Source organism: Podarcis gaigeae (assembly GCF_964106915.1).
Source record: "Podarcis gaigeae genome assembly, chromosome: 17".
NCBI lineage: Eukaryota > Metazoa > Chordata > Lepidosauria > Squamata > Lacertidae > Podarcis > Podarcis gaigeae.
Window position 1 is genome coordinate 35,360,917 of NC_139694.1, and position 23,975 is coordinate 35,384,891.

Here is a 23,975-nt window from a genome sequence, read left to right on the forward strand (position 1 = left end):
TTCTTAACCTGAAACTGTTAGATAATAGGGCCTCCTGCTGCCGCTGTGCTGCTGCTGCGCGATTTCTGTTCTCATCCTGAAGAGGTACTATTTCTGGGTTAGCGGAGTCTGTAACCTGAAGCGTCTGTAAACCTGAGGTACCACTGTATTGCACAGGAGTCGGATCTAACACAGTGATGGGTGATCTCCGGTTCACCAAGTGTTTTGGGACTCCAGTTCCCATCAGCCCCAGCCACTCCAACAACACCTGGAGGGCCACAGTCCCCCCCCCCCCAGCCACAAGGGCCAGGATGCATGTTTTGTGCCATGAGGCTGATACCAGCCAGGAAGGGGAGAAACATCTCCATTGCCAAGGCAACCAATCCAACAGTCTGTCATGCTCTGAAGTACATCTGCATGTTGATGTACTGCCTCATTTTCAGTGGGATGTGCATTTGGAGGTAAATCCCAGTACAAGAGGGTATGTGGTCCCCTTGATTCGGTGATGGGAAGGTACCCTGTCCCTCTCTCAACTCTCTCTCTCCCCCAGACAGTATCAGACCAGGGAAACAGCGGCTCTGATCTGGGATGGGAAAATGCACAAAAGAGAGCAAGGGGGAAGGAGGGGCTCTTGCTATTCTGACAAGTGCTTTCGCATTTTCCTAACGCAACAACTGTCACAGAGAAAAGTGAACCTCACCAATGTCTGGAGCATTGCTAATGCTGGATTTTTTGTTGTTGCAGAATTGGTGATCATGAGGAGGAAGGGAAGGAATGGGCCGGAAGTCGCCCATCTCCTTCCCTCCAGCTAAGCTGCTCCCTGGCTGTGGCACAGGCTCACAACTCACACAAACCCACAGGCTTGAGAGACAGTCCAAATAAACTACTTTGCATTATGCAAATGCCAACCTGCAGCTGTAGCTGGCAGCTAGGTGACAGGACAGAGCAGGGAAAGGCGTGGGCTGACAGGTTATTAATACAGCTCATCTGCCATCATGAATCACTGACAGGATGAGGGAGGCTGATCAAAGGAAGGGACCAACAATAGGTACTAACAACCACCATGGCTTATTTGTGGAACTACTTATAGAATTGCCCTTTTTCTGGTCCCATTGGGCAGTTGCTGACTTCATCAAAAGGGTGAAAAGTACAAGGTTAAGCATCCTCAGAAGGCCACGCCATGACCGTACCACTTAGCTGGTTTTTGACCAGTCTGACTTTTTGTTTATTAGGTTGTTCCAATGTAACAACAAATAGTGACCCCCCCAAAAAAAAACACCCCATACCCTTCCTTAGGGTGCTTGCCTGTGGGAAATCTCTTATATTTCTCAGTGCTGTCATTTTTGAAGACAAAGGGCAGGATCCAACAAACCCAGTGTGCTAGCAGAAGCCAGCAGAAGGGCTCCAGCTAGTGCAAGGGGCTTCCCTGCCTCCTCCCTCTGTGTCCCCCTCCCCAAAACCTGTCCTGGGGGGGGGGGTCAGGAGAACCTGTAGAACAGAGTAAGAAATGCCTGTACTGAATTCCTCCTCTACCATTCAGAATAGACCTAGTCTGCTCTGAACTGAATGTGACTAAGTTAGGGCCATTAATTTCAGTAGGTCTACTCTGTGTAAAATTTAGTTGACTAACACCCGAAGAAAAAGAGAGTGTGGAAATCCAATGCCAATCAGTCTTCCTCAAAGGTCTGGATGAACAGATACGCTTTTAGCTGGTGATGAAATGATAGCTATTGGGGGGGGGGTCAAATGCCACTGTGACAGGTGAAAACCCTGCCCTGCCACACCACCAGATGAGCCATAATAACCAATAACAGGCTGCAAGGTGGGCTCCCGCTGCAGTTCCTGAGGCATAAGCCAGGCAGTATTGGAAGAGGCACCCTGTAGAACCATAGAATCATAGAATCATAGAGTTGGAAGAGACCACAAGGGCCATCGAGTCCAACCCCCTGCCAAGCAGGAAACACCAGGAAACACTGTAAGTGCCTGGATTCCAAGCTGTTCAAAGACCCCACCACCACCCTAATGCCTGTTGAAGTGCCTTGACGTGCCTGTTACATTCAAATCCTAAACTGTGGTTAATCGTAAGCACAGTTTGTAAACCTTAGTTTCAAGCTGGCTTGTTTCCAGGAATCATAGCTAAGATGAACCTCAGTTGGTTCAGCTCGTGGCAAACTGCAGTTGATATAAAATAGAAGCAGGGACTTCTGATCTCTTTGCAGTGAAGCTGGAGGAAGAAGGGGGAACATGAAAGCTAAGGGGGAAGATAGGCTCGTTCTTGGAAAGCTCAACATAGGTTGCTCCATCCAAAACCTCCAATACTCTGTAAGATTACACACATGCAACCCAATTGCTTCAAATCTCAAGAAACTGTGGATGGCTATCTGCCATGGATGTTTTAGCTGAGATTCCTGAATTGCAGGGGGTTGGACGAGAAGACCCTTGGGGTCCTTTCTGATTACAATTCTAGGATTGCAGTCCTAATTTTTAAAAAGCAGCAGCTCCCTTTGCCAGTAGGGACGCAGGTGGCGCTGTGGGCTAAAGCCTCAGCGCCTAGGACTTGCCGATCGAAAGGTCGGCGGTTCGAATCCCTGCGGTGGGGTGCGCTCCCGCTGCTCGGTCCCAGCGCCTGCCAACCTAGCAGTTCGAAAGCACCCCCGGGTGCAAGTAGATAAATAGGGACCGCTTACCAGCGGGAAGGTAAACGGCGTTTCCGTGTGCGGCTCTGGCTCGCCAGAGCAGCGATGTCACGCTGGCCACGTGACCCGGAAGTGTCTCCGGACAGCGCTGGCCCCTGGCCTCTTAAGTGAGATGGGCGCACAACCCCAGAGTCTGTCAAGACTGGCCCGTATGGGCAGGGGTACCTTTACCTTTACCTTTACCTTACCCTTTGCCAGTAAAGCTCCCCACTTCAGAGCTTTCCTCCCACCCTCTTGTAATCTTCCAAAGCCAAAGTAAGCTACATTGTGAACCTCTAGGGACAGAAACTCCTTAGCTCAGACTTCTCATTCCTGGTGCATTCCAGATGTTTTGGACAGTAATTCCTAGCAGCCCAGTGTTGACTGGGAGATAGCGAGTGCTGTCTTAACTGTTAGAATATTTTACATTATCCGCCCTGAGTTAGAAAAGGCTCTGTATCTAAATTAGTAAAACAGTGTTGATTTCATGCAGGGTATGGGGACAGGGCAATTTTTTGCATGTACCCAAGTTATGCCCTAAAAATAGTCTCTTTCTGAATCAAGAAAACAGTAAACAGAAAGTGGTAAGAGCATTACATCCTCAACAACAACAAAAAATGATTATGATGACAAGGTTGCCTCAAATAATGAGGCTTGCTATTTAAATAGAGTCATTTTATTCTTTTAAAGTAACTTTGTAACCTTCGAGTTTTCAGGGGAAGTGGGGAACGTATGACTGATCTGTGTGATTCTCACCTGATTTCATTTAGTGACCATCCCTAAATATAAAGTGGAACACCGAAATATTGGAGACCCAGAACATCAAACAGATGCCTCCTTCCAGGCTTCATAAAACTCTAGGATCACTTTACAGATGAAACCACACACCAGCAAATGGGCAATTATGGTAAATTGGGAGGTCTTGGACAACAAACCAGCTGCTCCAAAAGATCAGACTTTTTGCAGTCGGGAAAGTGACAGGGAAAGGCACTGAAAGGTATGGGAAAAAACTTGCTGTGATGCAAGGTCATCTAACGAAGCTCATTAAATAGCCAGCGTTGTCTAATCTCACTGCAAACAAAATGAGTCAGAGGATGCATTGCTGCTGAAATATTAATAATAATAATAATAATAATAATAATAATAATAATAATAATAATTTATTTATACCCCACCCATCTGGCTGGGTTTCCCCAGCCACTCTGGGCGGCTTCCAACAAAACACTAAAATACAATAACCTATTAAACATTAAAATCTTCCCTAAACAGGGCTGCCTTCAGATGTCTTCTAAAAGTTTGGTAGTTATTTTTCTCTTTGACATCTGGTGGGAGGGCGTTCCACAGGGCGGGTGCCACTACCGAGAAGGCCCTCTGCCTGGTTCCCTGTAACTTGAAACCAAGCTTTCAGATGGGAGGAAACCAGGAGTCATTTGAGAGGTTAGCTATATTGTAAGGAATGGAGGTTGAAAGAGGCCAAATCTGAACAGCAGGATAAGGAAGTTTAAAGGATGAAATGGAGTAACAGCCAAACAGTGCAAAGATAATGCACTATCTCACAGCATAGGTTTAAAGGGTACTAATACTGACTGCCATAGGCAAGAATTAATACATTTCATGTTTCGAATTCTGCTTCTCACGAGGCTTCCTCTGGGTTTCTTTGTTTTACGATATGAAGTAATAGGTAAACTACTGTATTATAAGTGATAAATGTGCAGGAGAAGGCAGATTCACAAATTAATAGTAGTAGTAGTAAAGGTTCTCCTTGTCTGTCCTAGGACAGCTTCCTTCTTGCGTTTATCAATTCCCAATTCAGGAGTGGCAGAATGTACAGCTCCTTTTCTACCTAAATAGAACACTGCTTCTTTAAGAAGAGGGTTGGACTAGATGACCCTTGGGGTCCCTTCCAACTCTACAATTCTATGAACCACCACAACAGAAAGCCATGGGTTTCAGTTAAAGTGCTTAGGACAGGGACAATAGCTCAGTTTTATAGCTTCAAATTGTTTCCAGGTGCCGTAAGTGCACCAATAGAACCCTAAAGAACTGAGTAAAGAGCTGGACTGGGGAGTTCTGGATGTGAACCCCTGCTTAGTTCTGATGCTTTCTCTCCCCCGATTGCCTCTCTCTCTCTTTTTCAGCTCAAACTCCCTTGCAAGGTTGTTGTGACATTAAAGCGGGGCGCCTCCTGCTCTCAATGCTGTCTTCTATTCCCTGGAAGGAAGGGCTGGATAAAAGGGGGCGAGAGGGAGGGAGAGATCAATCATACAGGGCGGTCCTCTCCTGCTGGCTTTAAGTTGAACTCCCATCCCCTGTTTAAGCTGTGGGCTGCCATTCTGAACTGCTGCTGCTGCTTTTACCTGAGTGCTCACACAGTGCTTTGCACTTCAACAAACCAGCTCTCTACATGCCTGCAAATGGCTCCTTAAACCAACTGGCATACAGGGAACAGGTCAGAGGGATGCACTCTTGTGGTTCAGTAAAGGCAGGCAGTTGCATGTGTGAGGGGCGTCTACGAAGCACTTGCACGAACATCCCCGAGTGAACACCTTACAAGCCTCTGCAAGGACGCTCACCTGTGTTTTTAGAAACCTGGGATGCTTTCAAATCAAACCATTTAGCAATTTCTCACTAAGTTTGTGGAGCAGAAGTTTTCCAGCAGCCTGAACGCTTTCTTGTCTTCCTCCTCGGTCTCAGGAGGTGATGGAGGTGCCAGGATCGCAGACATTTCATTACAGTATATGGCTGCAAGGTGGGGGACTGCGTGGGCTGATTGGGCATGCACAGTGATTAAAAGCAGCCATCTCCCCAAGGCTCCATCTGTACCAGAAAAAGTGGCTTTGTGCTGGTATATAAGAACAGGCAATCAATATGCTTTACTGATGCCTGAGTTGCTGAGAAAGATCTCAAGACCAGAGCTGTGCCCATAGATCACAGGGCCTGCAGGGACTTGAGTCGGTGTACTGAGTCCAGAGAAGCGGCTCTCAGGTCTCACTTTTTTGTGTGCTTTGCGTGGGAAGAGGTGAATTTGCAGCATTTGAGAACAGTTGATTGAATTGCTCCTTTAGTTTGTATGCTGTAAGGTGATCACTTTTTAAACAGTACAGTGGTACCTCGGTTTTCAAACAGCTTAGTTCACAAATAACTTGGAACCCGAACGCTGCAAAATTGGAAATAGATGTTCCGGTTTTCGAACTTTTTTTCAGAAGCCAAACATGCTCCATTTGTTTTTTTAAAATATATTTTTATTAAAGAGTTTCTTGATTTACGTCTCCCTCATATTTTTCCCCCATGTGACTTTTATTTTTTTTTACAAATTTCATTTGTTGAGACATTAGGAAGAAAAGGGGGAAAGAGGTGGAGGGGGAAAAGATGAGTGGGGGTGGGGTCGGGTGGCAATGTTTCTATTTTACTTAACATATGTGGGGTTTTGTGTCAGTGTTGCTTGTGCAGCTTCTCTGATGTTCACTTGTGTTCCTTCGGTGGTGAGAGAGGTTGGGGTTGGCCTAGGGTATGGCTGTTCATTTGTGGTTGGCTGTGGTGGTCTTTGTTTTCATGTGTGAGTGGGGTGGGTGGGTGTTTTGGATCAGGTTAGCCATACTTATTTGTATGGTGGTGGATTTTTGTCATTGTCTTGTTGGGCTGTGTATGTGATAAAGGGGAGCCACACTGGGGTGAAGGCGTCTTTTTCTATTTGTCCCCGTGTCAGTTTCAGTTTATTGGTTATTTTTTCTAGTAAGGCTGTTTCCCATACTATTTGGTACCATTGGTCCATGCTTACTCCTGACAGGTCTCTCCAGTGTCTGGTTATGGTGTTTCTAGTTGCTGAGAGTAGGTGGGTTATGAGTTCTTTGTGGTATAAGTGGGCATTGTTGTCTTGGAAGATGTTTAGTAGAGCCAATTCTGGGGTGATTTCTAATACTTGCATAGTTATTTTACATATTTCTCATTTGGCTGTTGTCCAGAATAGTTGGATTTTGGGACACTCCCACCACATGTGGAGGTAGGTGCCTGTGGAGGTGCACCCTCTCCAACATTTTGGTGAGGTTCCTGGGCATATTAGCGATAGTTTTCTTGGTGTTGGGTACCACCTGTAGGTGATTTTCAGAGTGAGTTCTTTTCTTTTTGTTGATATGGATTTAAATGGGGGTTTAGACCACATTCTGGTCCACTGAGTGGGGTTCATCTCATAGCCTATGTCTTCCTCCCATTGTTTTTTGATTGTATCTAGGAAGTTTGTGGGATTTTGGAGTAGTATTTTGTATATTGTGGATACCATCCCTTTATCGTGTCCCTTTGTTGTTAGGAGGAGGTTTTCAAAGGTTGTCAGGGGCCTAGTTGCTGCTGATTTTACTACTGGATTGTTTAAGAGGGCATGTAATTGGTGATGTGTTAACCAGGACATTTGGGCAAACATGCACCGTTTTGAGTCCCCCTGTGTTTCCTGTTGCGCTGCTAATTTGCGCCCCTCACCCCCATTGTAATTCAAGCCTTCCGTTTCCGATTGCAGTGTTATGAGGTGATATTTGGAGCTTATATCTGGTGCTTTTGTTTTTGCTATTTATTTTGCGTTTTTTGTTTTGAGGCTTTTTCAGTTAATTTCCTTTTGTGACTGCGTGGATCCCAGTTCAGCTACTGATTGATTGACTGATTGATTGATTGATTGTGTGACTGAAAATGGATAAAAGCCCCCCCATCCAAACAATAACTCATCAGTACAAGTAAGAAATTTTTTAAATTTAAATTTTTATAATCTACAATACTCTTCTATTTATAGTCAGTATATTGTTTATTGCTTTCATTTTATGGATCAATGGTCTCGTAAGATAGTAAAATTCATGTTAAATTGCTGTTTTAGGGGTTGTTTTTAAAAGTCTGGAACAGTTTAATCCATTTTGCATTACTTTCCATGGGAAAGCATGCCTTGGTTTTGGAACAGACTTCTGAAACAGATTAAGTTTGAGAACCAAGGTACCACTGTATGTGTAAAAGGGTGCATGTTTAAGAGACAAACAAAAGCATCAAGCAGAAGGGCTCTTTGTAATCTGAAAGCTTACACGGTTTTACGACAGCAGCTCCGATTCAGCTTTAAAAAGTGGGTTTTCACAGGGGGGGGGGAATCACACACACACACCCCAAAACACCTCCCTGCTTGGACATGGAACATTAAAGCATAGACCACTGCCTGGAAAGAGTGAGGCAAAAGGTTGGTGTGGATAAGCCCCAAGAGTTGCTCACTACTGATGTATTGAATCTTTGAAATTTGCCACCCAGAGTAGAAACCTTCTATGTACTGAAGCCTTCTATGTCCCATGGATTGCAAGAAGATCAAACCTCTCCATTCTTAAGGAAATCAGCCCTGAGTGCTCACTGGAAGGACAGAACGTGAAGCTGAGGCTCCAATACTTTGGCCACCTCATGAGAAGAGAAGACTCCCTGGAAAAGACCCTGATGTTGGGAAAGATGGAGGGCACAAGGAGAAGGGGACGACAGAGGACAAGATGGTGGGACAGTGTTCTGGAAGCTACCAGCATGAGTTTGACCAAACTGCGGGAGGCAGTGGAAGACAGGAGTGCCTGGCATGCTCTGGTCCAGGGGGTCACGAAGAGGCGGACACGATTAAACGACTAAACAACAACAACAACATGTACCGAAGCTATTAAATGTGCACACAAGAAAAACCAGGCATATCATTACGTGCCATAAAATGCTTGTTATTGAGAGAAGAAATGTGCTTCCAAAACTAGAAACTAGATTGCGTTCCAGTTCTGATGCACTGACCTGGAAGCCCTGACACAAAACTGTTTGGGGGTGGGGGAGAGTGTGCATGCTCAGGTGCACTTTCCTTATCCATCCCATGATAAGGGTTGGCACTGGAAACGAGGTTCAGATCTCAGCATTTTTTTTAGCTCCTAGCCAGATTTAAGCACTATGTGTATCTCCTGCGGGTCATCAAAAATGACCTATTATTTGCTCATTGCAATCTAAAAGAAAATAGAACTCGAAGAACTCATCAAAATGTATCCTCAGAATCTTCTTGAGCCACATGTGGTAGATATTTTCCAATGTGCAGAATGACAGCTGTCAAACTGGAAAGCTCACTTAAAAACAAGGCTGGGATGAGTTAATAAGGACCTTCTTGGACAAAAAAAGAAAAACACCTCCTTGAGGCATTTGGGAGGTACTATTTTTTTTTAAACAAAGGACACTCCAAAATCTTTAAAAAATCTTTTTTTTAAAAGCTTATTGGAGGCAACAATTCACTCTCACAGATCTTTGTCAGACTCCTCACTTGTAAGCAGAAGTAGAGTGATTATGAAGGAACTAGGTAAATAGAAAAAGGTGGATGGAGGCAAGGCTGTTTTCCATCAGCTGCTTCCTGACTCGTTTCTACATCTCCCATGCATTAAAAAAGAAGGAGAAAATTGCTACCTTGCAGAACTAATGAGCTATTAAACAGCATGAAACCTACAAGAGGTTGCCCATCCCAGCGCCAAGTGCCCTATTTGCTGGTGCAATGGATCCCTTCAGCCCATTACAGAGCTACAAACAGCATCCAAGAGGATGCTATTAAAATAGAAAGAATGATGCTGGGGAGTCTTTGAAGTAAATTATTAATACACCAAGCCTGAATTGGCCCCGTAAGACCATTGCCTGCAGTCTCTCTCCTAACAATGTGGTATTATGCAGGAGAGGGGCAGAGAATGGGCACCAAGGAGGTTCACTCACAGTTTAATCTTAGCCAGAGTTGAGTACAATAATCTATCCGGAAGAACAAGACCTAGTGACGCTCTGAGGCACTGGAGGAAATTAAAACAGCACACAGACACAGTCGTGCAGCATAGCACAGAGTGCTGGGCCAGATCTTTTCTTAAAAGGGGATCCCAGGGAACCCATAAGTGCTGGGGCTTTGAAACTATCTATCTATCTATCTATCTATCTATCTATCTATCTATCTATCTATCTATCCTGGAGTCCACATGATGTCCTACTTAGGCAAGTGGCGATCCTCACTCCCCCTGCCCCCCAAATTAAGTTCAGATTATCCTAATCTAATAAGAGAAGACAATCCAATAAAAAGGTCACATGTTGGATATGGCAGCCTCATGTGCATTGTGTGGGCAGGTGTGTTGACATGCATGGCGGTGTTTTGCTGAGTGCTGCCTAGGGCCCCACTTCCATTTTGCTTCCATTGACCAAAGCAGGGGTGTATCCTTCCCTTTGCCCATCATGGGATTTAAAAAAAAAGTTATTAATTTTTAAAAAAAGAAAGATTTGTCTTTGCAAGTACATGAGGTAGGAAAGGAAAAAGAGGAAAGAGCCGACCCTCATGAATGCAACTCCATTTTACAATTTTCCAGTTCTTCCACCCATTCACCAGTACTTCCTTTGACCCCAGCCCTCTTGCTGGTTTGTGGGGCAGGGGAATACATTCTCCAGAGCCTTCTTCTCAATGCCAACAGGTGTCAGTTCTTCTTCTTCTTGTTGTTGTTAAAATTTATTAGTTGCTTTATCTTGCTCAAGGCCACCTGAAGCGACTTGCAACCAGTACTGCTCTGAGCATCACAGGCATTCTGGTGTAATGGGGTTAAAGGCTGTTGAGAGCAGAATCATCCCTCTGTTTGTAGCTGGCATTTCTGAAATGCTATCTACATAAAGTAAGAGATGAGGTACAGTACTTCTCTTGTGAACTGTAGCCTGTAAAGTACATGACAGCACACACACCCTGCCTGTTTTGGCAGTCCCAGACAGGCAGCAAAAACAGATTTATCATGTTCCTGGTGAGTCGCAAATGTAGCTGGTGGGCTGCATTTACCTTGGTGGATTACAAGGGACCTTGGTGGATTACTTTGGTGGATTACAAGGGACCGCACGCTTTATTATTTATCTTGCACCATCAACAATTAATGTGCTTTGCAGAATAACAGCACAAGGGTCCCTTCTGCCTTTTCACATTTGAGCCCCCCAAATCATTTTTTTTTTTTGTATGTTGTTGTTCAGGGTTAGGTCAGCAAGTGGCAGAAAATGTTCCCAAGTTACTTCCCCACCTCCATAAATATAAGCATACATATTCAGAATGCATCTTACATGGAGAAACATGTGTGAAGCAGGCAGCCAGCACATGGATATGGCTACAGTGACTCCCCTGATCATACTAACATTTCTCAACACAACCACAGGCATGCAGCTTGGCTCTTCTCACGCATAAAGGAAATGGTGTGAAACAGACCTAAGAAATCAGGACAGCTGTTTCCAGGTCTCAACAGCACTTTAGCAGCAGAGCCCAAATGCCTGCTAAACAGGAGCCACCTTGGGCTGAATCATCACATCCACCTACCTCCGAATACACCAGGGAGCATGAACCACAACTACCAGTTGGGATACATCACTAAGTCATGTGCCCCGTGGTTTGTTTTCCCATGGACAGGTAAACAGGGAGTGCTTGCACTTTCTGTACAAGCGAATCTACTAAACTATGGTTTGTGGCTTCATGTTACATGCAAGGGTAGCCAACTTGGTGCCCTCCAGATGTTGTTAGCATCCCTCTCCGCTGGATAGGCTGGCTGGGGCTGAGAGAAGTTGAAGTCAAACAACATCTGGAGGATACCACATGGGCTGCTCCTGGCCAACAATGTGAACCAGGACAATATTCTGCCCTGCACTAAAGTTTAAGGGCTAGAGCTTGAGGCAGCATCCAGAATCTCCCAAGAGGCCTTTGAAACTCTGTCCGTGAGGAATCACTTTGTTTTCCTTTTCTGTTACAGCTGAATGTAACATGCTCTTTAGACAAGAGCATCTCTTCATGCTCCATCGGTCCTCTTGAAAGAAATGTCAATAGAGCCAATAAGATACTGTTCTAGGCATGAGAAGAGAATAAAAATAGCACACATAGGCCTACCTGTTTTGATAGGTATCAAACTATTTATCAGAAGTTCAGTCAGCAAGAGCTCCAAACTAGCCAAATGAATTCGGTAAATCCTTCCCCACAACTTTCTGTGTTCCATATATATTTACATTATCTCAAAAGAAAATTCAAGTATCATATCCAAACATTATATGTTCGCCCCCCGACCAGCCTCCATCATTTTGTTCTTACACTGGGGAGTAGAAATGCTATGGATTTCAATGAGTGAGGGATAGTCCATAGGCAGTCCTCTATCACAAAGGGGATACCTAGCTTCTTGGCTTGTCACGAAGCTATGAATACATGGGGGGAAAGTGCAGTTGCTGAAGAAAAGCATTTTTGTAATGGTCCGTGTTGCTGTGTGGAACCAACCATGGAAATAGATGTATGTCCGCTTGCTCCAGCATTGGGCATATACCTGAAGCTGTTTTTGCTGTAAATAAAAATATTTTACTTGCATTTGTTTTTTACGGCTGTTGCTGCTAAGGACAAAGGCTTGACTGTAAGTAAACTATAAGTTTTAAACTTACTTTTCAGTCTGTAGCCTGCTTCCTTGAAAAATGGAGTGACAAAGGGGAAGATCAGCCTAACAGCTAATTTCTATGCCTTCAGTTAAACAGTGTAAAATGGGATTAAAACTCTGCTCAGCCCTGTGCTTTTAAACACAAGCAGTAAGCTGATCCTTTTGTCTGCTAAGCCACAATTGTGAGCCTGTAAGAGGATGAAATAATAGTCCCTTGCCCTCACCTTGGGACAGCCCCTGCCTCTCAGGCCTAGCCTACTTCACAGGGTTGTCATGGGGATGAAATGAGGAAGAAGAGGAAAACCATGGAGAGCCACTTTGAGCTCCTCGGAGAAAGTGGCAGGATGTGAACATAATAAATAAATAAATAAAATGAGGCCTCCTAGTCCCAACAGTCTGAAGTGTTAGAATTCCTGATCTATGATTGCAGTCATGGGATTTTTGTCTATCACATGATGGTATATGTTTTGACTTCACAGAGTGGGAAGTGACGGAGACAGGATGTTTGTGTTACTGTGTTCCATGAAGTGGGACTATTGTCCTTTGTTCTTTTCTCTCTCTTTGCTGTCTGATGCTAGAGAGAAAGAGAGAGAGAGAGAGAGAGAGAGAGAGAGAGAGAGAGGGAGGGAGCCATGTTGCAGTGCTCTGTGTGTGTTTATATGTAAATAAAGTAGATTAGCTAAAATGCTGAGTTGCTGAGGTCTGTCACGCGCATGATGCACAAACTTTGCAGATCCTTAAATGTGCCGGTGTTTGTAGGCATCGGTCACTGTGATGTTCGGGCTGAAGAAAGCTTATGAAGCTCCCGAACGATCCAGCAGGAGGGAGGGAACATGCCAGTCGGCAATGTTTCTCTGCCAGGGTCCTACTTGAGTGTAGGCTGAACTCCAGACATGAAGGAAGCCTCTCTGAATGTGCTGAGGGGAAGGAATGGTTTCTCCCCTCCACATCAGGGCAGTTTGCTCCTTGAGGGTGGCAGGGGACAAAGGAGTACATCACATTTTCCAGAGTCTTCGTAGCGCATTGCACAGAGCTGCCAGTTTATCTATAGAGAACCTGTGGCCCACTGGGGTGTTAATGGACATCAACCCATCAGCAAGGAAAACAGTCAGGGGTGGATGAGAGTCGTAGCCCAACAACAGCAGGAGGAGCACAGGTTTTTCACTCCTGCTACAGAGGATGCTGAGGTCTTGGTAATTCTTTTCAGTGTGCAAACGTAGTTGTCTGCATCTCTCCTGCTTCAGCTTCACCCCTGCTCTTAAAACAGGCTCCTAGAGGGACAGTGTTTGGTCAGGTGGTGCATCTACCACAGTCACAAAAACGTGGAGGCTTGATCCATGCCATCTGGTTTCTAAATTCTTCAGCACAGCACTGAGACATTCAAGTTGGCTTAGGCATCACACTATTGCATTAAGAGCCCTGGGGTGTGTGCGGGCTGGGGAGAATGTGTGTGGCACAGGAAGCGGGACGCTAAGCTTTAAATGCAGCCATCTGCCCAAATGAAAACAACAAAGCATCAAGCAGAGGAAGTGGAAAGATGAATTGGAGGCCTGGCTTGATTTAATCCATCGGCCAGAGTGGCTCTAACATTGGCCTGGGACTTATCCAAAGCGAATGGTGCACAATGGATTATTACAGAAATGAAGCGCACAAATTGCTCGGGTTGCTCACCACTGCAGCGCATTCAAATGAGGATAAAATCCTGGCTTTGAACTCTTTCTCTTTGCTCCAAATGAACCAAGTCAGGGAGATCAACGCTTCGCAGTTTTGCAAAGTCCTTATTTGAGGAGCAGGGAGTAAGGTTAGTGGCCATGCCTTAAAAAATGCTTAAGAACGCCGCATGCCCACTTGTCAGGGCTTTGGGTACCACAAAAAGTGCAATATATATGCGTCAAGGTTTTAACTGTACATATGATACTACAGATTATTATGGGCGCAACCGTGTTTTTGGTACCTGTGGGTAGGTCCCACTGACTTCAGGAAGACTTATGCATGAATAGCTAGAGAAAGGATTATAAACCACATTAATCACTGGTGCTGTTATCAGTCTGTCAGGAAAGTCACACAAGCCAAATGAAAAGATTGCTCAATGTCCCCATCGTGGCAGAAAATACCAGGATTTCACCATGTGGCCTTGTGTGTGTGAAAAACATGCTCTTCCACTGAGCCATGGCTCCTTCCCATAACACATATAAAGCCCTCTGAACGACTGTAGGCACAGTAGACATGCTTGCTATTTATCCACTCCAATTCTCCAGCTAAAGGGGAATGTCATAGCACAGGCTGGAAAGACGCATCTGCTTGAGACACTGGAGAGCAGCTGCCAATCAAAATGGACAACATTTCTCTTGGTGGAGCTAGCTGAGATATTCCTTTCATAGCCATAGAAGAGTTCCATGAGGCAGAGCAATAGTGTTACAAACTGAGTATGTCTGTGTTAAGGCTGAGATGGACAATGGCTTGCTTAAGACCGGTGAGGAGTTCAAAATCCGGCTGCTTTTTACTCTGGGCCTCTATGCTGCCCTTGCACTTTTACCCACTATTATGAATGGTGCTGCTGCCTTGATTCTGTAACAAAGCACTCTGACATGGCATCGGAACATAGGAAGCTGCCTCATATAAAGCCAGACCACTGGTCCACAAAGCTCAGTATTGTCTGCACTGAGAGGCGGTGGCTCTCTAGGGTTTCAGACAGGGGACACGCTGGAAATGGAACCCAAGACCTTCTGCCTGGAAGGAAAGTGCTCCCTCCATTTATGGCACAGGCTGTGATCTGGCTTCATCAATCAGGGCCAGCCCACCTGCGCAAGCCACCTTTTGAAGTTGGTAAAAAGCACAAATGAAGCAGGACAGGATCTGAGTGGTTTGCCCCTCAAGATGCCTTGAATTCTTTTACCAACAGTGGTGGGGCACCACTCTCAAAACATACACTGCCATAGGAGAGCAGAGAGTTGTACCCCAGCACCCTCCATCCCCGCAGCGGGGTGCGCTCCCGTTGCTCAGTCCCAGCGCCTGCTAACCTAGCAGTTCGAAAGCACCCTCGGGTGCAAGTAGATAAATAGGGACCGCTTTCTAGCGGGAAGGTAAACGGCGTTTCCGTGTGCGGCTCTGGCTCGCCAGAGCAGCGATGTCACGCTGGCCACGTGACCTGGAAGTGTCTTCGGACAGCGCTGGCCCCTGGCCTCTTGAGTGAGATGGGCGCACAACCCCAGAATCTGGCAAGACTGGCCCGTACGGGCAGGGGTACCTTTACCTTTACCTTTACCCTCCATCACAAGGAGGGGGGAGGGGTACCGAGGCGCCAACTTCCATGGCATGTGGTACAGCTGCTCAGGGCAGCAAAATGCCTTTAGGGTGGATGGCCCCAAGGCTGATACATGGACAACTCGGCTGAGCCCAGCCCACAAAGTGCCTCCCATCCACATGCAAAGACCAGCACAAGTCCTTCCGCATCATTCAGACCCCTCCTCTATCCTGCTCCATGGCGCAGCCTGAATCCAGCTTGCTTCACCCAGCTCCATGGCAGGGCTGTGCTAGGGCCAATTGTTTGAATTTGACCCTCTTCTGTTCCTTGAAAGTGTTATGGCCCTTTGTGTTATAGGTGGGAAATGTCAACTGAAGTCTACTTTCCGGACATTGCTTCTTGCTCCACCATGAGGGCTAGAGTCTTGTTTTATGCAACCAAGTACCACGGTTCCTGCAAAAAGAACCCTGCATGCAGCAAAATGAATGAGGGAGTGCTGCTAACATCTTATTGAATGCAATAATATGTGCAGGTGGAATGTGCATTTAATTCCAGACACTAAAGCCTAATTCCCCCCCCTCCAAGGTGATAAATCTACTTGAAGGCTGTACCACTTAAGCCTGCAGGTGAAAGTTCATTTAATGGAATGCTCTTCCATACAAAAGCATTACCTGCCCATAGAAAATAGGTAAAAAAACTGCTGCTTACCTTCCCGCCACAGCGGTACCTATTTATCTACTTGCACTGGCATGCTTTCGAACTGCTGGGTTGGCAGGAGCTGGGACAAAGCAACGGGCGCTCACCCCGTCATGGGGATTCGAACCGCAGACCTTCTGATCGGCAAGTCCTAGGCTCTGTGGTTTAAACCATAGCGCCACCCACACCTGTGCCCCGCATGCCAAGGAAAAGGCTATGCTATAACCTTTCTCCTTGACATGCTAGTTTTCTATGTGGAAGGAAGCTTTGACTCTATGAAGGAGCATTAAATCAACTAAGCCTTCATCTGCAGTCTGAAGTGGCACAGCTCAAACACACATTTACCCACCATTGCGAGAACCATTCCCAGCCTTCTGTGCTGCGAAGCAGATGCAAACTCCAGGGACAAGAAAAATGGAGTGCTAAGCGTGAACAGAAACTGCTTCTGTGAACGTGAAGAGTATCCTGCAACTTCTGAGTTTCCCCTCTCCTTCCCCATGAATTAATCATCATAGCTCCATAGCACCTTGGTTTAATTAAATATTAGGCAGGTGACCAGTGCAGAGATATTTTGTGGATGGTTTTATTTCTAATTCCTGTGATCTCCTTGGAGGAATATGGCAGACAAGAGATTTAAGCTTGCATTTGTGCCTGTCTGTGCAGGATCAAATCTTAAGTCCCAGAAGGAGCAGTCTGAGGCTCCTCGCTCTTGCAGACAGACCTGAGAAGTGCTAAGAGCAGCTCCTTAAACATCTTTCAATTGAATTACTTACAAGCACTCTTCATCACTTTACACATCTCCCTGGTTTGTGGGGAGCTCATAGTGGGATATATTTAATCTGCCACATTTGCAGGGGCAACAGCAATGTTGACTGCTTTATCAAGACACTTACTGTTAATAGTTAAACAGTGTTCTACTACAAACGACACCCTTCAGAAGGTGAAAAGAGAGTTTTAGCAGGAGGCTGAGCTGGTAGCTAAGATGCATGAGAAGTCCCCAGAAGGGCTGAGAAGATGCAACATTCAGGCAGAGGATACCCTATTCATTCTCAACCACCATAACCTTCCCTCAGCTGTTTCCGGAACAGGACTCCAAGACAAGGGAGAGTGCTTGGTGAGTAGAGGAGAAGGTGTGTGTGTGTGTGTGTGTGTGTGAGAGAGAGAGAGAGAGAGAGAGAGAGAGAAATGTCACCAAGAGGAGGGCATCCAGGTGAGGTAGGCTTGGAGGGAGAGCTGGATTTGGGAAATTTCTGAGCAGGGGTGCCATTTGGCCATTTTGGATGCAGAACCTTTGCCTATGATCTTTGAGAATTCTTAGAGAACAGATGAGGTCCCTGCAGACTCCATGTATCTTTGGGGACATAAGGCAGCCAGAGCAGCACATAGAAGCAGCGTCTTCAGCTCATTCTTCCGCAGGTTCTTCCTCCCACTCCCTGAAGGGCTGGTCATGCACACGCCTTTATTTATTCATATCCCACCTTTCCTCCAAGGCGCTTAAGATGTGGAAACACAGCTCCCCCTCTCTCCATTTTAATCCTCACAACCAACCCTGTGAGGGAGGTTAGGCTGAGTGGCTGTGACTGGCCTAAGGCCACCCAGTGAGTTTCATGTCCCCAGAAGCAAGTGGGACAACTGAAACAAAAGTGCACACCCAGATGGCTGGCACAAAAAATGTATTTTATGTATTTATCAAACTTGTGTCCTACACCAGCAGGCCAAGAAGAAGAAGAAGAGTTTGGATTTGATATCCCGCCTTTCACTCCCTTTAAGAAGTCTCAAAGCGGCTAACATTCTCCTTTCCCTTCCTCCCCCACAACAAACACTCTGTGAGGTGAGTGGGGCTGAGAGACTTCAAGGAAGTGTGACTGGCCCAAGGTCACCCAGCAGCTGCATGTGGAGGAGCGGAGACACGAACCCGGTTACCCAGGATTACGAGACTACCGCTCTTAACCACTACACCACACTGGCCAAGTGCCCTTATGAAGTTTGTTAGTGCTTCCTTTGATTTTTCCATTTGGATTTCAGTGCTGTGGAAGCTTGCAACCCGCTTGCTTATGTTTACACAGCCTTAGGGTAGGGGCACTCTCCTTCGTGGCACCCTGGCAGGTATTGCCAGTGTCACCAGTATATCAGAGTCTGTTTCTCCTCACTAGGACGGGATGAGGGAATTTCTGCCCTCCCTCCTAGGCACTGTGGAGTGCCTGTCTCTGCTTGTTTGTATGGGGGGGGGGCATGCTGTGAGACATCAGAGCATGTCCACATACATTTTTAATTCTGCTGCTTGAGCAGCACTGAGTTTTGCAAACAGCAGCAGAACAGGATATATGGGAAATGGCTCCTACCTAGGAGAGTGAGACCATCAGGAGAGGAGAGGAGAGGAGATGGGAGGGAGGGAGGGAGGGAGGGAGGGCGCCTGTAGTAGGATGCTGCATGCGCAGCTGCATGTCATGAACACAGCAGCAAATTTAACTACTATTAATAAAATTTGAGTTCACTTTTCGAACTTGCTCCCAAGGCCTCTTCAAATAACACGTGTGGTTCACCTAAACCAAATATTTGAAACAATGGGTCACCTTGCAGGCTCTTGCTGACCAATATGGTCACAACCTCCATCCCGACAATGCTTTTCTGGAGTTCTCAGCTAGCAATGCCAGCGTGGTATAGTGGTTAGAGGTTGATTTGGGAATGAGGAGATACACACCCCTTCCCTGCTTTGACTTTGCTTTGCAGGTGACCTTGGACAAGTCCTTATTTTTCAGCCTAGCCTACCACACAGGGTTGTTGTGAGCAGGGGAAAAACCATGTGTGCTACCTTGAGCTCCCCGGCAGAAAGGTGGGATATAAATGCAGTGGCAGCAGTAAAGCCTTTTCCAAGGATTTCAGAAACAATGGTGCCATCAGGGCATGACTTTGGGCAGAAGTCCAAGGCCCCATTCAGCAGAATTAACCACAGCAAGACTGGGTTAACCACATTTTCACAGAATCATAGAGTTGGAAAGGCCCCAATGAAACCTCCAATGAAGGAGAGACTACCATTTTCTGAGAGAATCCATTCCACTGTCAAACAACTCTTAATGTCAGAAAGTTATTCCTGATGTTGAGTCAGAACCTCCTTTCTTGTAACTTGAATCTACAGGTTCAGGTCCGACCCTCCAGAGCAAGAGAAAACAAGCTTGTTCCATCTTCCCTCCCAGGACTGTATCCAGGTTGGGGGAGAACCTGCCCACCCCACACCTTCCATGTGAGTGGATCAGACAAGTGAACAGGGCTGCCCCATCACATCTTGGTTGGCCACAAAGCAGACAGAACAGAAGGAAGGTAGCATATGTTTTCATATCTGTTCTGTCTGCCTTGTGGCCAACCTAGATGTGATGTGGCAGCCCTGTTCACTTGTCTGATCCACTCACATGGAAAGTGTGGGGTGGGCATGTTCTAAGTTTTACAACAAAGAGTGCCCATAGGTCAACGGAACTGAACCTCCTCTTCTCTTGCCTTAGCCACCTGTTCCGCGACAAACAGCTCATGGCCATAGGCACTTCTCTCCCAAACTGGATACAATGCTGGGAGTGAGCTGAGCTAAGGAGAAAAAATGAGGCATGGAATGGACTGTGGATCAAAGCCCATTATAAATGTATTTCAGATATGACAAGAGAAAGAGCCCTCAAAATTGCACATGGCTGGTATTTAACACCTAGGTATCTAGCTTATACAAAACCCAACAGCTCTCCTATGTGTTGGAGAGAGTGTCCCATTATTGGGACATACAGACATATGTGGTGGGAGTGTTCAAAAATAGAAAAAATCTGGGAAAATGTCTTTGCAGATATATCTTTGATTACAAGGCAGACAGTACCTATGCCCCCAGGACTGGCATTGCTTAATTTGTACAGTCAGGACTCACCAAGAATTAGAAATAAAGATCTTACAACCCATTTATTGACCACAGCAAGAACGACCATAGCCAGAACATTGAAAACGCTGCAGCTGTTGACCATGGATAAATGGTATGAAGTGGTCTGGCAGACAGCTTTGTTGGAAAAGCTAACATAGAAACTGTGGGTAGCAAGAGGCCAGAAGAAAAACAATAATTTCTGCGCAGTCTGGGGTGATTTTATTGAACACACATCATGTATTGTTTTATAGATTTTAAGATTATGAGAATGTTTGAAATATATGCTGTGGCAAATAAATTATTTTTAAATGGGAAAAAAGCCTGAATTGCTGGAGCACTGAACTGTTGAAGGCTTCAGTTCTCATGGTCCTTGGGCAGTCAGATTCACCACACCACCCACTGCTTTACACATGACAAGGGCAGGCTGATGAACAAACCAACATGGGCAGATTTGGCACATCTAGTTTGGCATGTTTTCAAACAACCGACCAACCCTGGATATTTCTCTCTGCACAGTTGCCCTGGCCAGGCTTTTTGCCTCCGTCATTCCAGAGTATCCGTTCCAGACAAACAATTTGTGCTGCCAATCCATTATTAATGGCGCCGTCTGGCAGCTCCTGACGGATGGCTTTAATACTTCAGTGAAGAGGGAGGATGTAGTAAGCACTGTGGGGAGCCACAGTTTAATAGTTGTGGCGACCTTTCATGAACTACAACTTGGACACAAATTTACAGAATGTTTTAACCTCAAACTAAGTGGGCATTGCCCACGCCCACAGGGAGTGATGATGCTACATTTAGGGCCAGCCCAAGACATTTTGCTGCCAGAGGCAAAGGGCAAAGCAACTTAATTCTCATTCTTGCCACTTTAATTCACTATGATCCTATTTGACTTCCAGACACAGGAAGATCAGGAACTGGGACTTCTAATTTTCTGACCTTCCTTCACATAACCAATTATATCACACTCATTGTGGAGAAACATCTAGCAACTGCCCTGGATTCCACAGGCCCTTTCTCCAGAAACTGGAACTTAGCCACTCAAGACTCTGTGGGTTTTTTTTGCAGGACCATTATTGAAGCAACGAAGGGTCGCTGCCAAATTCTGAGGAAATCTGGAAGCAGGTTTGAGATTCTGGTTAGGGAGACTCCACCACAGAATGTCAATGGAGGTGTACTCACTGAATCTGTGAGACTCGATCCAGGGAATTTTCAATTTCATTGTCCTGCATGGGACAATGACAATAAAGAGATATTGTATCGGAATACCCTACCTGCCTTTCACCACACCTTTCCTTCACATTTATGTAATCCAGAGAAGGATGTTCTTGCCCCCACTTGGTTGACCAAAGATTGGAGAGGACCATACAGGCTGTAGCAGTTAAAGAGGCTCTGGGGAGAGCCAGGAGAGAGTCAGGAATCTCAACTAGATTTATTAATGGACACATGATGGGTAGTTAATCAGGTGGGGACTGAAGTGACTAAATAGCACTGAGGTAGTTAGCCAAGTGAGGAAGGAAGTATACAAATGAGTCAGAGAGGTTAAGTTGGAAAGGGTCCAATTTCTGCATTCTGTCCCCCAATTCTCTGGGTTGCAGGAATCACATTGCAGGGGGCTGGACTGGATGGCCCTTGGGATCCCTTCTAACTCTACAGTTCTATAATTCTAGCAGCTCCAGGAATTCTCTCCAAATCTCCTGGAAGCTTATGTTGTTATTAAACAGGATTTTATCATGGGTTGCCAGCTGCAGAAGATCTTGCATAACTGTGCCCAGCATAATTTAGGATTTCCAGAGTTGGGATGGTTATTCATCTTGCTGCTAACGTTACCTGATGAACTGATTTCCCCCCCTATCCTGACAACTCCCATTTGACAGGTATGCCACTGGTTATAGGACTGATGCTTCCCATCTTCCAAGGAGTCGCTGTCCCAGACCAATCTGATTCTGGTATGTACTGCTTTCCAAAACAACTCTATACAACTGGGCATTTCCACAGGAAGTGTATCAGGTCTGCCTGTGGCTGCTCACATTGCCAGTGCTCATCTGTGGGCACAATGCCCACCCGCTTAATGCATGCTGGTGTCCAATAGGCTCAGTGCAATACTTTCTGTTAGATGAACCTTAGCCTAACATTACAGGTTTACAGGCTGGCTTAATGTTGCATTAGCACCATTTGCCACCGTGCAGGTGTTCGTTTGGTTTTAAGTTTGTTACCCTATTTGTTGCTGATAGGGTCTACAGCAGGGCTTTTTGTGTTGAATACTGAAAAATATAGGCGCTCAGTTAAGGTTTCTGGAGAACAACACTACAGAGCATTCAGTTTCCATCAGATCTGTGGTGTCTGCTGCAGCACTTAGCACATCTGGTCTTAATTTTTCCACTAAGATGCATTTCAGCTGTAGGAATTGCCAAGTTGCTGCAAGGTCTAATTCTTCCTGGAGAGTGTCAAAGGTTTTTAATCTTGTTGTGTTAGGATCTGTGAGAGGTGCAAGATTCCCCAAAGGGCAGTAAATTGTTACTCAGCTCATTGTTTTTGTAGTATTTTGAGGAGGCAGAGAGGTGACTGTGGGACTTTCTGCTTCCAGTGCCAAAATAATGTTATAGGTTTGTGGGAAGACCCGTCCCCCCCCCCAAAAAAAACACCCCATAAATTAATAAATGGTAGGGTTTTGATTGCATTGAATATGAAGGGAAAATACAAGCTGCAGAGGAATTCCTGGGTTAGCCTATGCAAAGCAACCTGGCCAAGCTAGGGCCATTAAGAAACAATACTGGGCCACTGAGAGCCAATGGCAAAAGGAAGAGAATTGTTCTCCCCGTTGCCCTGAAGTGTGAAGAGAGACAGGGGATTTGGAAAGTTGCCACACAGGAAGAGCTTGAGGCCTTTGGCAGGCGGCTTGGAACAGCTAAGAAAAGGGCAAAAAGATATTGGCTGGCTGAAGGCAGTCAGGGAGAGATGTTTCAGACTCCAGTGCTACACTACCATGGGGAACAAGCCCTTCTCGAGATGTAAGATCTGGACTCCATCTAAATTCAAGTGCAAATATGTGAATTAATAATATTTCTTAGAGCTACAACAATCTCTGCAGTGTCTTCAATTCTCCAAAGGAGCACAGACCCTGGTTGAGGGCCAAGACCCCTGGAATCCTGTGCACGGCTCAGCAGGGACTGGGATGGCCTGTAACAATAATCTGGCTGTGGTCAAGCTTGACTAACAGTTAAGTTGGGATTGTGTTGCTCCAGCAGCAACATAGATTGAGCTGGCCCATCAGTAAGCCACGGTAGATACCACACTGAGAGGAGATGAGCAGATCAGAACCAAGAACCAGAATTCCTATGATTAGTGTTCTTAGATTTAAATTTGCCAGGTATTCTGGGTTTTAATTTGACCCATAACTGTATATTACTACCAATGCAACTATCATGGCATCCCCATAAAACAAAACAATAAACACAGGAAACTGTAGTTTGTTGAGGCTCTAGTAGAATCAGTAGACACCCTTACAGCACTACAATTTCTAGGCTTCCCTGTTTAAATTCTTGATGTAGAGGCACCTCAAGATTCATCTTCTTCCCCTATGTGTGTAGAACAGATTCTGTACTTACTCTGATCTTAGCTCCATTTAGGGCTGTTTTATACTTAAAAAACAACAACGCATCCCCACAACCCCCTTCCAATCATTTCACATCAGAAGCCACGCAGGAGGAATCTAACACGTTCCCAGAAAAACAGGTTGGTGCAGCAGGCTGGGTCTTTTGTTTGTTTACTTCTGCATCTATTTATCCTGCATCCTCAAAAAGAAACAGATTGAAAAGAACAAAAATGATGAAGCTTATAACAACAGTGTGCGCTCTTTCTCTCTCACACGCACACGCATGCACACTGGGCACACTCATTAATGATTCCGTGCCAGCTCTGTCACCGATTTCAAAATTGCCTGGTAATCGCTCCTTCCAAACTCCTTCCAACCATCTGCTCTGAAGAGCTGCCAAGCATAAAGCGGCAGCAGAGGCAGTATGCGCTTCCTTTCTAGCTGCACACTTGGTACCCTGACACACCAC

The 23,975-nt window shown here is 45.7% G+C and overlaps 1 protein-coding gene across 2 annotated transcripts in view; it reads right to left on the reverse strand.

Moving 5' to 3' along the window:
* PDE4A (phosphodiesterase 4A) overlaps nt 1–23,975 on the reverse strand; it is a 397,337-nt gene that overhangs the window by 144,087 nt on the left and 229,275 nt on the right. The gene's annotated exons all lie outside the window — the stretch shown is intronic.